At 38.6% G+C, this 14,836-nt stretch overlaps 1 pseudogene; it reads right to left on the reverse strand.

Annotated features, from left to right (window-relative positions):
- Positions 1 to 2,294: 2,294 nt before the first annotated feature.
- Positions 2,295 to 5,612, reverse strand: LOC116116217 (annotated as a pseudogene).
- Between the last annotated feature and the right edge of the window lie 9,224 nt (positions 5,613 to 14,836).

A 14,836-nucleotide genomic window follows, 5' to 3' on the forward strand; every position in this document is an offset into this window, starting at 1 on the left:
TTGACCCAATTTAGCTTAGCTTGTAAGATAATCCAACTCGTAGAGAGAACAGTTCACAATATGGATTTGAATGTAAGCTCAATCGAAATTGAACTAAGACCTTGGGTTGTCATCTATATGTCTTGTATGTTGGGGTTCGTCGGGTCCAACACAATTTTTTGCCCATACAAGTCTCACAAAATTTTAAAAAGTACATCTTTATTAGAGAATCACTGATATATTGTAGTATATATATAATTCTTTAAAAATACATTGACAATTCATCTAGTTATGTAGAATTAATACCCTCCTCAGCCCTAAAACCAGTGAAATTACCGTCTACCGGGCCCACAAAGTACAGAAACTATCAAGTTAGACAGATCTTATATTTTATTGAGTAGTGTTATTTAAGCCCCATTCTCTAAACTCTTTTTAAACCCCATTAATTAAATTTTCATAAATAAAAGTATATTATCAATTGAAATTATCAAAATATCCCCACTATCCATAATTACTAACCATTTTTATTTAACGATGATAGAATGATTTTAATTAGAGCAAAAGTATATAATTCTCTCAAGCTTTTTAATATGTATGAAAATTGCTTAACATAAAAAGACTGTAGATGTAGCTTTTCTTTTTAATAACCTTATTATTAGCATTGATGGATGATGATTTATTTAAAAACAATTTTCATATTTTACCTTTAATTGGATTGATATTATGTAAATAATGTTATGTTTGCAATTGAATCATACAACCAAACGTATAACTAAATAAAAAAACATAAGATAGAATAACCATTTTAAGAAAAGATGATACAAGAGCATTTTCCGTAATAAATATAAAATATCTAGAAATTAATGCTTTCAACTAATTTTATTTATAATGGGGTTTACAAAAAGTTTGGATAAAACTTGACGAGAGTGTTGTAATTTTAACATCATCAAAAATGTTTCTAAACCCCGAATTTAATAAATTATATTCTAAAATTAACCTTATCTTATTCCTCTACTATTATCTTTAATCAGTCATGGTTATACACATCCATCCACTAACAAATTTTTATTTTGATTTGGCACAATGTTTTGGTTATAATAATATATATGAGAGGTAAGTATAAGAATGAAAGAAGATAAGGGTATATTTGGAAAAAAAGTTTTTACTAAAAGAATTTTAATTAGTATAGATTTTAAAAGGAGCATTAGAAGGGCTCAAATAATTGTGCCTATTAAACATGGATTATCCTATTAGGTTTCTTTAGTTTGGCCTTCATGAATTTTGCCTCAGGCAATTACAAATTGACCCATAAGTTATATTCTATACTTGACTATTGTTCAGTTATAATTGTATTTGGAAGATATATATATTTGTAATTTTGTTTATTTTTTAATTTATTTAAACTAAAAAATAAAAAAAATCCTTCACAAAAACCATATAGTTACATATTTGCGATTTATTTCAATTTTTTAAACAGTATAAAACTAACAAAATTTTAGGCTTCGTTTGGTTCAAAATTTTGGGTTTTTGAAAAAAGTTGAATTGAGCGGGTATTATGATGTAAGATTTATAAATTAATAAAATACCCCCTATGTTTGTTTTTTTACAAAACACCCCCTATAATAAAACATTAAAAGTTAACAAAAACACCTCCAACCCACCCTCAAATACGGACAGCCGACCACCACCACCGGAGGATGGCTAGAGTCGCTGTAACAAAAACATTAAAAATATTTAGAGGTATTTAATTAAATTAACAAATTTAGGGAGTTTAAAAAAAGTTGAATAAAGTTGAATAATATTATGAGTTTTTGGATATTTTACTGTTTAACTTTTTTGGGAATACTAAAAGTAGTATTCCCAAAATCCAACCAAACGAAGCCTTAAATTTTAAACAATACAAGAAAAATATTAGAAAACATCCTTAGTAAAAAGAAAATACAAATCAGTTAGAAAATTAAGATTTTGTCTCCACGTAAAAAATGTCTATTTTGCCCTTATTTATGTCAAATTTAACCAAAAAATAACAACAGATTCCTTTGCAGCTTTCTCACATTGTGACATCCAAAGCCTTGTTTGTTTTTTAAACTTATAAACAGAGGGATAATTAGCTGTTAATAAAACCTAAGGAAACAATGTGTCCCCTGGAGAAGATATAAACAGCAGGCTTGGCTCCTTCAATGAAAACTATTTCAAGTCAATAAATAAGTAACTATCAATCTCATAAGCAACACTCAAATCCAAAGAATTCTCACCATTGTAATATTCACAAGGCATATAGACTCGGATTGCGCAAAAATGTAATGAAATACTAACAACTGGTTTTACTATCATCAAAAAACCAAACTCAGGTTCATGAGAATTCCAAAGACAAGATCAAAAGCAAGAGAACTTCATCATGGAGTCCTATTTACATTGTCATAGGATGGAAAATACCAAACAGTATCTTAAAAGTATACCAAGTGTACCTCAGATGAACAAATGTTTGTATTCTCCATTTGCAAGCTGACACAGCTGATTATAGTTATTTGTGTCTGCCACCGTTTAGAAAAAGAATAAAAAGTGTTTCAGAAACCACACAAAGGTTTAGATAATCAAAGAACATACAAGTTTTGCTAAAAACTACACAAAACATCTATACAATTATTTTCTGAATCTGATATTACCTTTTGAAATGGGAGTCATTTACTATACCAGGAAAATTCAACACTAGTGTATTGGATTGCTGATGAGGACGGCCTCATCCTTATCTACCCTTATTCAAAAGCTCATAGGATCAGCAATCAACACAAAGTTACCATAACGTTCTCTTGATGTCATTGTGAGGTTTTGGAAGCTAATAGACACCACAAATCTATAGAAAAAGTTACAACCTTGTCTGGCGAAAGAATTCTTAGATGGCACCAAAGAATAAATTCAAACGTGTCTACATGCTAACATGTTTTTGTTAACAATACTGCAAGTTAAGTACTCCTAATTTCTAACAGTAATTTTAAAAATATATTACAGGCATCATAACTTTAGTCCCATTTAAAATTTGTTGAATGGCATTGTTAAAGCTTCAAGCAGTTTCTTGAAGCAGAAGGCCAATGCAAATGATGTTTGCTACTGCTGCTGAGAAGAGGTTATATTCTTATAGAAACAATGTCATCTTCAAGCAGCAGATCTATGAAACTACAGCAAATTTATCAAACTGTTCATGCCATCATACAGGAAATTATAGGATTGAAAATATTGAGACAAAAAGATGGTAAAGTAGCAGAAAATCATACAAATATGTTCCCAAAGTTGGTCCAATTTCAGCTCTGATGGATCTATCACTATCAGCAATGCCAATAACCTCAACAAAATTTGTCAGAGGAAATTGGTTGGGAGCCTTTCACAACTAGCTGTGATCATCTGTGGATTTTCCAGTCACACCTCCACTGTCAGATTGTATAACCTGAATCACTGTTCGAACCCGCCGTCCGACATACATCCGCAGCAGTCCTCCATTGACAAAAACTGCAGGGTTTGATGTATCCATATCCTGCAAAATACACAAATGGCACACCTTGAATAAAAGAAGCAGTAAAACTTATTGTAAAGCCAAATGGAAAGATAGTCAGAATAAACTTATTTTTTAAAAGGCTTTTCAAAATTGCTTTCCAAGAATTTTATTTTTAATTTCAAAAATCAATTTTGATTTTTAAACTTCTTCGTATCTTCCTCTTCACATTATCCACATTATTTATTGAATTTGTGCCATAAGATATGGCTCCAAGGAGTTACAATGTGATGCGATTTTCAAATTAGGATCAAATATAGTAAAAGTATTCATAGAGACCGGTAAATCAGATTCGAATGATAATCAGACGATGTGATGCTCAACCGGTTGAAAAACAATTTAGCAACAAATCTCTCAATATTTAAGATTATATATATGACAGTTTCTGAAAACAATGGCCAATTAATTGGCAAACTAAATATCGGAAAAGTGCATAAAAAAAGATATGAGAAATGAGGAATTTATCTGCATGAGGTGGAATTACAAATAAGCGATTTTAATGCGTAAAAAAAAGAAGTGAACAGCAATGTAAAAGGTCAAAAAGCCTCTAGTTCCTAATCTGTAATTTATTTGCAGTCAAATGCTAGTGACAACATTGTAAAATAGCAGCATAAACGTTCGCCTATTGGAAAATGCTTTTCACTACGAAAAAAAAAAAATCCAGGTCCATATAATCTCCTTCTAAACACATACCTGGATTTGCAATATTAAATTTTCAGCAATTCTTAACTGTACAGAGAATCTTCCATTTATATAAAGTTACATGAATTTAGGCATATATTCGAATAAACATAACACATAATTTTTTCCTCTCAGAAATTTCAAAAAGAAAAAGGAAAAGGATATATCACTCGCGAACATGAAGCATATGCTGAAATAGCATAATGCATTGTTGAAATTTTAAATTGTTACAGATACTACAGCTTTTAAATCCAATCTATATGTATGAGCATTAAGTGAATACTGATCATACTGTTAACATATAAAATGTCCATGCCGCTAATGTACCGATTTGAAATGATATTGTACCATCAAATGTCAGAGGACAATCTTAGGTAATATCTAGTTAACTTGAAAAGTGAACTCTTATCTTCCTTTGCGAGCCATACTATTTGATACAATTTCAAGTCATTTCAATCTTGACCATTCCTATATATTACAACACCTCACCGGAAACATCATAGTTCAACTCACTGTAATACATACTAAGCCCAGGTAAAACAAAACAAGTTGACCACTCATAACTCACAATGCCCCATTTTCTAGCTCTAGTGAGCAAATATTTACTTTCCAAGTCCTGACAAAGCAGCACCTATTCAGTACATTTTCAAGACACATCTCATATTGTACAATACCGTAGTACACACATGTTGTTAACTCCTCAGAAAAGCTAAATCCAATTGAAGCACAAACATTTCCAACCCACGTAATTGAAAAAGTCCTGCACCTTACCAACAACTAGAACCATTACACTATAGATCAAACAAACCAAACTCATTACTGTACTATAGTCGATTCAAATCAAAACAAGAAGAATGAGTGAAACAATTTCATAGAGGGATGTTTTATATCATATTCGTCAAAAGAAGGAAAAATAATTATATAATGTAGGCAAGGAGATAGAAAACACCAGGTTGAAAAAGACAGCAAAACCTAGCACAGAAACCGTTTGGTTAGGGGGTTGTTTGACAAACCCTAACCCAAACAGAGAAATATTAGGCTATTTTGAACAATTTTTCATTTCTAGGGTCTTAAATTTGGCTCCGTTTTGGTTTTAATTTTAATTTCTAACACTTTTAAGTGTTTAACGTTTATATTCAACTAGAGAACAAGTATAACCACAAAATGCACAATCAAATCTCATCACCTCAAATTTCTGAACAGTTATATACAACCAAACTTTAAAGATTCAAAATAAGACTTACAAAAATAACAAATCCACGCACGAAACACACTTAGATTCAATCCTTGAACATTAAGCTACAGAAATTAAATTTTTTTATCAATCCAAGAAAGTGTAGGTTTTGCGGTACCTTTTTCTGAGCAGAAAGCGCGGGATTTTGAAGGCGCGTAAAAATGAAAATGAAAAGGACTGGAGGCCTCAGGGGGAGGGGGAGCCTTATACATAGTTATACCTGAGAGTTTGGGCCCGTATCTGTGGATGGACCCGTATCCGTCAAAATAATATAGCGTACGGGTCCATAAATATGAACTCGTTTATTTTGGACTTGTATCTAGTCCGGTCCTTTTTTTCGGGTGGGCTGGATGTAACCACGGGGATCCATTGAAAATTATATAAAAAAAAAGCCCAAAAAACCTAAATCGTAAATCCCTAATTCTAATTCCTAAAAACACTCAGCCGTTCAAAAGTCTAGAACGGTATAACCAGTTGGTCTGCTCACATTTCAAATTAGCTTTAGATTAATTAGTTAGTCACTTAGCATAAATAAGTTTAATAGGATGTGATTAATTTAATTAGGTGTTTAACTTTGTTGGGTATTTAACTATGAGTAATGCTATTTGGATCAATTGGCCCAATCAAAAACTTTTTTGGAAAGATAAATTTACAAATTTACCCTTTAGTAAAATATAATTATTTTTAGCTCCTAAGTCTTGCTTTTTGGAGGAAAAAACAATTTACATTATTGACATTACGAAAGGATGAGAGAGAAATAATTATTACTTCAATGTTTCCAATAATAGAGGTTGGAAAATAAGAATTAATTTATTGGAAAGTTGGAAAATAAGAATTAATTTATTGTAATAATTAAATTGCTTAAAAAAAAAAAACAAAACATGTAAAGGTACCCGTTTTATCTCCCAAAGTTGCAAGTGTAATCCCTTATTGCAAGTGTAAGAACCGCTTGCAATACATTGATTTTCAACACATTTTCATTAAAAGGCACACCCTTTTATCTCATTTTTGCCAACAAATGAATACGTTAAGTTCATATTATGATAAAATAGCAGTTGGATAAAAAATATTTTTTGTAAATGATTTGGATATTGTGTGGATAAAATAGATAAAGCTGGATTAAAAATGTTTTTATATATATATTGATTTGAATGTTGTGTGGATAAAAAAGAGAAAGCTAGATAAAAAAATTGTTTTTTGTATATTGATCTGAATATTGTGTGGATAAAATAGAGAGAGTTGTAAAGAAAATGTTTTTCGTGTATCAATGTTTTATGTATATGTGTTCTAAATATGGATAACAAAGTATTTTTTCTCAAATACTCTTAATCACCTTAAATCATGATTATATATATCTGTTGTTGTGTGTGGTTTTTGCGCCAAGCTCGAGCTAACTCGAGGATATAGCTCGATCCAGAATGAGCTCGACAACTATGATTGATCGACCCAGCATAAGCTCGTCGAGCTATAGCTCGACACAGCATAAGTTAGTTGCGAACAATTCAAGGAATCATTCAATTAATCCCCAGATTACTTCAGATCCCAGATATTGAGGGAAAGATTGGATCAACGGTGATCACTGCGTAATCACAGTGTCCAATCACGAGGATATCAGAATTATGATTTGAATTAGTTGTAATCCCCTAAATTTCGTTTCTTCTTTTGTACAAATCTTGTATATAAACCCCCCTTAGACAATGAGGAAGGGGTTACGAATTTCAGATAAAAATCTCATTGTAAGCTCTCACAGCAAATACAAAAACACAATGGACGTAGGTTGTTAATCCGGCCGAATCACTTTAAAAATCTCTTTGTTCTTAGTTCATTTCATTCATATTCATCGTTGATTTTCACTAATCACGCACACATTAGTTTTGATCCCGGCAAGGTCGACCAGATCACGCTGGTTGATGCAAAATTCTATATCAATATTTTGGCGCTAGAAAAAAGGCTTCTGCCAATATTTCAAAGATTCTGACAAATGTTCACCGCAATTTATCTATTCTAAGACCAAAATGGTGTACACTAGATCGAAAACTACCATTGGAAAATCATGAGAACGTGGAAACCACCCACCAGGAGGTGCAACAGGAGAACGCCGGACGTCAACCACCTGTGCCGCCAACTTAACACACTGCGAACAACTAGGGGGTAGGGACGTCAGCCCCCGAGAACGGCTAGCTGATGGAGATGATTAGGACAATGGTTGCACATGTGGTACAACAGAACGTGGCTGAGCTGAGGAACCAACAACTAGTTGCCCAAAACCACGACTAGCCGCGTTTCGCCAATGCAATCCCAACAGGTATGAATTCTACAGGTGGACAATCTATTTCGTCACCGCTAAAGGGCGATCAACACCTCCAACCTCGTAGGTAGTACTCCATGCACGAGCGTGAGTCTCGCGGGCAAACAAACCCAGGGAGGCGGTCGGGGAAGTAGCCGCTGAGGGAAAGCAAAGACGACGGATACCGCCGAGAAGCTCGGTGGTATCCCCAGCATCAGCGTGTCAGTTTTAACCCACGCATAAGGCAAGACTAATCTTCACAGGCTCGCGAAGCAAGTCATGTACGTCAATCTGGCAATGACCGATGTTCCGGTTATGACCGACGTTGCGAGCAACACACTAACGAGCATGATATCACATATCAACCCAGCCATCATGACTCGACCTCACGCATCAATGTGCACGCCAGAGGAGCTTTGTAAGCAATAGACTTGCAAACTCATTTGCTCGAGGTGAGGCTTAATAGAGCCAGCCAAGGCAACCAAAATGAAGACTTAGATTGCATACAGAGGATGCTTGATGATCTAAAAGCTCGCCAGAACAACTTGGCGGAGGAAGTAATAAGTTCTCCCTTTACGGAGAAAGTTCGTTAAGCCCCCTCCCACAAGGGTTCAGGGCATTGAAAAGCAAGTTCGACGGGAGAGGGGACCCCAGAGACCACCTCGACAACTTGAACAACTTGATGGAGCTACACTAGGTTAGTGACTTAGCGAAATGCTAGTGCTTTGTAGTCAAATTAGTCGGAGATGTCAAAAGGTGGTACAAAAGGCTCAAGTCGAACTCTATCAACTCCTGGTAATAATTTTCCTCGTTGTACTTACAGCAATTTCATGCGAGGAGGCAGTTTGCAATGCTGTTTAGCTACTTGAGCAACATTCGCCAAGAGCAAGATGAATCACTGACCTCGTATTTGACGAGGTTCTAGAACAAGTAGGCAAAAGTCCCTGACGCCCCCGAAGAATCCATTCAAATTTTGTTGATCGTAGGGATTAGACCTAACACGAGCTATGGAAAGAGCTTCAGAGTGAAGATCATGTGAGCCTGACCAAATTCTACCAGATGGCCGCGAAATACTAGCGAGTAGAGAGCTCGCTGGCAATGCTAGCTAGAAGCTCAACGCAGGGGGTCCCGGACAGGAGACAAGATCACCCCTCAGATAAGCATGGTGGTCAAGATTGCAACGATAAGGATCATAATAGGTCTCGAAAGAAACAAAGGATAGATAACTGCGGTGACAGACAACCTTTCCCGCGGTATGCAGAATACACCCCACTTTCTCAAGACATCGCCCACATCTACGAAGTGTCCTAAGAGGCGAAGAGATTTCTCACTCCAGAAAGGATGATGGGGGCTCCAGGCAGAAGAGATTGGTAGAAATATTGTCGATACCATAGAGATGTCAGGCATAGTATAAATGATTGTCGAGCCCTGAAAGACGCCGTCGAAGACCTAATAAGAAGATGCCACCTGAAAGAAGTTGTTAAGGCAGAACTGGCTCACGAAAACCTTGGCGAGCAAAGTAGTCAGGCCCCAAGACAAGATTAGGTTCCAGCTCAACAGGCTCAGCCAAATCCTAACAAAGTCTTTGTGAATATGATATATGGAGGGCTCGACATAACAAGGAGCTCGAGACGAGCTCACGAGCTGTATGCTCGAGAAGGGAGGAATGACTCGGTCTCTAGAATTATGAGTTGCAAGAAGAAGCCACCCAAGCAGCCCAAACAGGAAAGCGAGGTAGTGGGGTTCACAGTTGACAAGTGCGACACATCCCCACCTCATAATCATGACGCGATTGTAATCGCGGCTAGGATCGACAATGCAAGAGTGTTAAGGATGGTCAACAACAGGAGCACGACAAACATCATATTCTTGGGAGCCTTCCAACGAATGAGATTCATAGAAAGGAACCTACGAGCGTGCCCCTCGCCATTCTATGGGTTCACCGGGGACAACCTGGTTCCCAAAGTACTATCGACTTTCCCGTAACTCTGGGGGCAGAACCAAAGGTTAGAACAGTGATGGTCGAATTCTTAGTGGTGGACTACCCGACCACGTACAACGTCATCTTTGGAAGGCCAATCCTGGATGATTTAAGCGAAGTCACATCGGTGCGCTGTCAAGCGATGAGATTTTTGACTTCCGGGGGAGTCGCAACAATCAGGAGCTATACCAAGGAATCTTGAGAATGCTATAATCGAGCTATAAATGCTACACAGAATGGCTGCACCCAAAGACAATGATCATCGCAGAATCTAAGCCAAACCCCGGGCTGCTAGAAGACACTATAGATCCTTGCAGCCACAAAGAAGAGCCCGCAGCAGGATCGACTGAAGAGCTTCCAAAAATAAATGTTAGCGAGGAAGATCCAACTCACGTGCTGAAAATCGGTAACAGCTTGACCATAGAAATGGCCGATAATTTGGTCAGGTTCTTGAAAAGGAACCTCGACGTATTCGCGTGGGTGCACGCAGATATGGTTGGGATTAGCCCCGAGGTGATGTGCCACAAGTTGAACCTTGACCCACAAGCTCGGCCCATAAGGTAGAAAAGAAGGGTCATGAATGCAGAGCGCTCTCAAGCGCTCAAGGATGAAGTTAACAAACTCTTGGAAATCAACTTCATCAAGGAAGTCAAGTACCCCAACTGACTCACCAATCCAGTCTTAGTCAAGAAGTCGAATGGCAAGTGGCGGACTTGCATCGACTTCACGGATTTGAATAAGGCCTGTCCAAAAGACGATTTTCTACTACCACAGATCAACCAGCTAGTAGACGCGACAGCGAAAAACGCACTACTTAGCTTTATGGATGCATACTCGGGATATAACCAAATCTCGATGTACCAACCTGATGAAGAACATACTTCTTTTATTACTGATAGTGGAACCTATTGTTATAGGGTTATGTCGTTTGGCCTTTAGAACATTGGGGCGACCTACCAATGCTTGGTGAACAAAATGTTCACCAACCAAATCGGCCGATCCATGGAAGTGTACATTGACGACATGCTCGTCAAGTCAAAGGCCGCCAAAAGTCACATTGAACACTTGGGGGAAATGTTCAACATCCTTAGAAAGTATCAAAATGAAGCTCAATCCGTTGAAATGTGCTTTCGGGGTAAGCTCTGGAAAATTCCTAGGCTTCCTCGTGAACCAATAGGGTATAAAAGCTAACTCGGAGAAGATTCAGGCCCTGCTTGACATGAGAAGCCTGACTAGAGCAAAACAGGTATAGAGCCTGTTTGGACGTGTGGTCGCGCTCAACAGGTTCGTTTCCTGAGCCATGGATAGGTGTTTACCATTTTTTAAGACCTTAAAAGCGAAGAAGGGTTTCAAATGGATAGAAGAGTGCGAAAAAACCTTCTAGGAGCTGAAGAAACACCTCCGACAGCCTCCCCTATTGTTAAAACCCATCCAGGGTGAGCCGCTACTATTGTACTTGTCGGTATCAAAATCTGCTGTTAGAGTGGCGTTGATACGCGAAGAGGAAGGAATACAATGGCCATTGTATTATGTGAGCAAGAGTCTGCTTGACGCGGAGACAAGGTACCCGGAGATGGAGAGGCTCGTCTATACCTTTGTTGTTGCTGCTAGAAAGCTGCGACTCTATTTTCAGGCACACTTCATCCATGTGTTGACAAACTTCCCTTTGAAGAAGATAATGCAGAAGCCTGAGGAGTCGGGTAGATTGATCCAATGGATAATAGAGATGAGTTAGCACGACATCAAGTATACCCCGAGGACATCGATCAAAGGCCAGGCCATGGCAGATTTTATATCCGAGTTCTCCTATCAACCAAAGGCTGAGCCAAGCTTGCCAAAGGCAGATACCTCGGGAGAGATCGAGAAACGGAAACAAATGAGTGACGACTTATGGCTATGGACTTTGTACATAGATGGCTTCTCAAATGAAAAAGGGAGCAAGAGCGGGCCTCTTGCTCGAAAGTCCAGAGGGAGACCTAATCAGAGTCGTAGTAAGGTTCGAGTTCAACGCCTCCAATAATGAAGTTTAGTATGAGACATTGCTCGTAGGTATTTGACTCTCTAGGGAAATGGGGGCAGAGTCCATCAAGATCTATAATGACTCATAGCTCATGCTCCATCAAGTTACCGGGGAATACCAGACAAAGAAAGATATGATGGCATCTTACCTCTAGCAAGTAAAGACCGAGCTCAAACAGTTTAGATCCTTTACCATTCACCAGATCCCAAGGGAGAAAAACTCGCAGGCAGATGCATTGGCTCAGCTGGCCTCAGCAATGAACAATGAGAAAGCCGATTCAATCCCAGTTAAATTCCTCCCGAAACAAAGCATCTTTGCTCCACAAGATCCAGTGTTAACCACAAGCCAAATGTACAGTTGGATGAATGCAATCACCACTTACTTAAGAACATCACACTAACAGAAGACAGAACCGAAGCTAGAGCACTCCGTACGAAAGCAGCTTGGTATACACTTATCAACGATAGACTGTATAAGCGTGGATTCAATGTACCGTTGCTGTGATGTATTGACCACAAGGATGCAAATTATATTCTAGGAGAAATACACAAGGGAATTTGCGGGAACCACGCAGGGGGCAGATCTCCAGCTTACAAGGTACTCCACCAGGGATATTACTGGCCAACGGTTTATGATGATGCAGCAGATTATGTCCGCAGATGTGACAGATGCTAGAGATTTGTAGATATTCTACGAGCTCTGTCGCAAGAATTGATCACTTTGACAAGGGGCATCGACGTTATCGGCCCATTACCTCAGAGAAAATTGGGCGTTAAATTCGTGGTAGTTACTGTGGATTATTTCACAAGTGGGTAGAAGCTGAACCACTAGCAACAATAACGTCGAGTCGGCTAAAGGATTTTGTCTATAATTTGTTGGTTTGGGATTCCCCACACAATAATAACCGACCATGGGAAGTAGTTCGACAGCGAAGATTTCAGGACCTTCTGCGAGCGGCTCAACATCAAGAAGAGTTTCGCTGCCGTCTATCGGCCTCAAGTCAATGGACAAGTAAAGGCTGTGAACAAAGTAATCAAGCACATCATAAAGAAGAAGCTCGACGACCTTAAAAGAAGATAGGCTAATGAGCTGTCAGGAGCTCGACGGGCGAAAACCCATTTTCTTTATCTTATGGATGTGAGGCGATGGTCCCGGTTGAAGTAGGAATCAGTTTTTTCCAAAGAGAAGTTTTTGGCAAAGGAGCAAACGAAGACCTTCTCTGCCTGAGGCTAGACCTGATCGAAACATCGGGCCAAATCTCAGTTGAGGCTCGCCTCGTATCAACAGCAAGTCAAACGATACTTCAATACTAAGGTAAAAAATAGAGACTTTGAAGTGGGCAGTCTGGTCCTCAGTAAAGTTGTTCAGGGTACTCAAAACCCAAACTTGGGGGCACTTGGGCCCAAATGGGAGGGTCTCTTTAGGATATCCGAAAAACTCACACCAGGATCCTTTCACCTGGAACGCCTCAACGATGAAGCAATAATGCAAGCTTGGAACGCTGAGCACTTGCGAAGGTATTACCAATAAGCAGCTCGGGTTTCACTTGTTCTTATGTTCTACATTCACGTTCGTTGTAAGGTCATTCATGGCCAAAATACTTGATCAATAAACAAGGTATTATTCATTATTTTCTTTGATTCATTGTAAACATCTTAAGATCTTTAGCACTTTACTAAATCGCAACCTAAGTGATGATATTCTTAAAAAAAAACTCGGAGTCAAGAGTCTAGGAAAGGTAGCTTATCCCGAACAAGCCACACCAAAATCCAACTCTTTGAGGGTGAAACATCCCCAAATCAATGAAGTTAAACTTGAAATTAATTTTTTCAAGGAAAAACATGTCGAAGGAAATCAGCCTTAAGTCGGCGCCCAAAAAACTTGAAAAGGGCAATAAGGTCCAAAATCGAAGTTGAACGGCGCATAAGATTTCCTTGTACAAATCCGAAAAAGCTTATTAAGAAATGAGTTACACGTAACTTTAAGCAAATTCAGATTTTAATGTTACAAATCCTACTAAGACGACAAATCGACTCCATAAAAGTGTAACAAATATTGCTCGACATGGAAACGATAAATGTTTCTTTCATTGATTCAGTTTAATTACAGAGGGAAAAAAAAAAAAAAAACAAAAAAAGAGTAACTCTTCAGGTGGGTGGGGGAGTAGGAGCTTTATCCTCGACCTGTCTAGGAAGGTTGTCGCCAAAAGAAAGAGATGACTCATCAATTGGAGGGGCGGTGACTTCCTCTCCAAGGTCGGGAACCTTAGCTAGTGGAATCATGTTTAGGGGAGTTGGATCCTAGACCTTGAGCTGGGGTTTAGCCTCCTTCTCGCCTCCTTCGGCCTCCCCTTGGTCCTCGTCCTCTTCCTCGGACTAGTCTGAGTAAACATAGGTCTCCCCTTGAGCTTCAACCTTCATCATTTCCACTTCCTTCTGATAAGCTCAGGGAAGGAAAGAGAAGTTGATTAAAGGATGGACTTCCTAGAATTTTTGGGCAAGGAAAACGAATGTTTCCCAAGCCCGAGTAGTAATGACTTCGTTCAGCTCGTCAATTTGAAGCCTAAGCTGTCTAGCCTTAACTTCGGCCTCCTAGTGACCTGCCAACTCCCGGCCAAGGTCGAGCAAAGACTGTTTGGACTTGGCCTCCCAGCTCGAGGCAGCTTTCTAAGCCGATGATAGCTTAGAGTTGATTGTTGTTGGCACCCTACTGCTGTGCCAAAGCCTTCGCGACCTCTATTGCCTTAGCTTTTGCCTTAACCCGAGCAGTCTCGCTCGCTTTAAGCTTGTCAATGAATTCTCTTTCCTTAACCTAGAAGGTCACGACTTACCCATTGAGTCGCTCGAGCTCAGCGCACCTAGCCTTCTTCTCCTCCTCTGCAAGCTCAGTCCTAGCCAGAGTGTCCTCCTTCACCATCTTTGCAGCTGCCATTTCTAGTGGTTTGCCTCTAAATGTCATTGCATTCCTTATATAAAAGTCTGCTCACCATGGCAACCTGAAAAGAGAAGATGAGGAGTCAGCGAGAAGCAAGAATAACATGCAAAAGAAAAGGGGGTGCAAACTACTGGTACCTTCGTCGCGTAGCTGTAGGTTAAAGCCAACATCTG

This window comes from Pistacia vera, unplaced genomic scaffold (assembly GCF_008641045.1).
Source record: "Pistacia vera cultivar Batoury unplaced genomic scaffold, PisVer_v2 Contig767, whole genome shotgun sequence".
Lineage (NCBI taxonomy): Eukaryota > Viridiplantae > Streptophyta > Magnoliopsida > Sapindales > Anacardiaceae > Pistacia > Pistacia vera.